This window comes from Mesoplodon densirostris, chromosome 14 (genome assembly GCF_025265405.1).
Source record: "Mesoplodon densirostris isolate mMesDen1 chromosome 14, mMesDen1 primary haplotype, whole genome shotgun sequence".
NCBI classification, from domain to species: domain Eukaryota; kingdom Metazoa; phylum Chordata; class Mammalia; order Artiodactyla; family Ziphiidae; genus Mesoplodon; species Mesoplodon densirostris.
The window spans coordinates 87,080,259-87,082,196 of NC_082674.1; positions in this window are offsets into that span (position 1 = coordinate 87,080,259).

The window sequence follows — 1,938 nt, forward strand, 5'->3', positions numbered from 1 at the left end:
CATCTTCTTCCTGATCGTAGTGGAAATGGTTTCAGTTTTTCACCATTGAGGATGATGTTGGCTGTGGGTTTGTCATATATGGCCTTTAATATGTGGGGGAAAGTTCCCTCTATGCCTACTTTCTGCAGGGTTTTTATCATATATGGGTGTTGAATTTTGTCAAAAGCTTTCTCTGCATCTATTGAGGTGATCATATGGTTTTTGTCCTTCAATTTGTTAATATGGTGTATCACGTTGATTGATTAATATATACTGAAGAATCCTAGCATTCCTGGGATAAACCCCACTTGATCAGAGTGTATGATCCTTTTAATGTGCTGGATTCTGTTTGCTTGTATTTTTTTTGAGGATGTTTGCATCTATGTTCATCACTGTTATTGGCCTGTAGTTTTCTTTCTTTGTGACATCTTTGTCTGGTTCTGTTATCAGGGTGATTGTGGCCTCATAGAATGTGTCTGGGAGTGTTCCTCCCTCTGCTATATTTTGGAAAGTTTGAGACAGATAGGTGTTATCTCTTCTCTAAATGTTTGATAGAATTCACCTCTGAAGCCATCTGCTCCTGGGCTTTTGTTTGTTGGAAGGTTTTAATCACAGTTTCAATTTCAGTGCTTGTGATTGGTCTGTTCATATTTTCTATTTCTTCCTGGTTCAGTCTCAGAAGGTTGTGCATTTCTAAGAATTTGTTCATTTCTTCCAGGTTGTCCATAAGGCATATAGTTGCTGGTAGTAATCTCTCATGATCCTTTGTATTTCTTCAGTGTCAGTTGTTACTTATCATTTTTTTTAATTTCTAATTCTATTGATTTGACTCTTCCCCCTTTTTTTCTTGATGAGTCTGGCTAGTGGTTTATCAATTTTGTATATCTTCTCAAAGAGTCAGCTTTTAGTTTTATTGACCTTTGTTAACATTTCCTTAATTTCCTTTTCATTTATTTCTGAACTGATCTTTATGCTTTCTTTCCTACTGCTAACTTTGGTGTTTTTCTGTTGTTGCTGTTGTTTTTCTTCTTTCTCTAATTGCTTTAGGTGTAAGATTAGGCTGTTTATTTGATCTTTCTTGTTTCTTAAAGTAGGATTGTATTGTTGTACACTTCCCTCTTAGAACTGCTTTTGATACATGCCATAGGTTTTGGGTCATCGTGTTTTCATTATCATTTGTTTCTAGGTATTTTTTGAATTCCTCTTTGATTTCTACAGTGATCTCTTGGTTACTTAGTAGCATATGTTTAGCCACCATGTGTTTGTATTTTTTTTTACAGTTTTTTTTTGTCCTGTCAATGATACGTAGTCTCATAGCATTTTGGTCAGAAAGATACTTGATATGATTTCAGTTTTCTTAAATTTACCAGGGCTTGATTTGTGACCCATGATATGATTTATCCTGGAGAATGTTCCATGAGAACTTGAGAAGAATGTGTATTCTGTTGTTTTTGAATGTAATGTCCTATAAATATCAATTAAGTCCATCTTGTTTAATGTATCCTTTAAAGCTTGTGTTTCCTTATTTATTTTCATTTTTGATGATCTCTCTATTGGTGAAAGTAGGGTGTTAATGTCCCCTACTAAGATTGTGTTACTGGCGATTTCCCCTTTTATGGCTGTCAGTATTTGCCTTATGTATTGAGGTGCTCCTATGTTCGTTGCATAAATATTTACAATTGTTTTATCTTCTTGGAATGATCCCTTGATCATTATGTAGTGTCTTTCTTTGTCTCTTGTAATAGTCTTTGTTTTAAAGTCTATTTTGTCTGATTTGTTAATTGCTACTCCAGATTTCTTTTGATTTCCATATGCATGGAATATCTTTTTCCATTCCCTCACTTTCAGTCTGTATGTGTCTCTAGGTCTGATGTGGGTCCCTTGTGGACAGCATATATATGGATCTTGTTTTTGTATCCATTCCGCCAATTGATGTCTTTTGGTTGGAGCATTTAATCC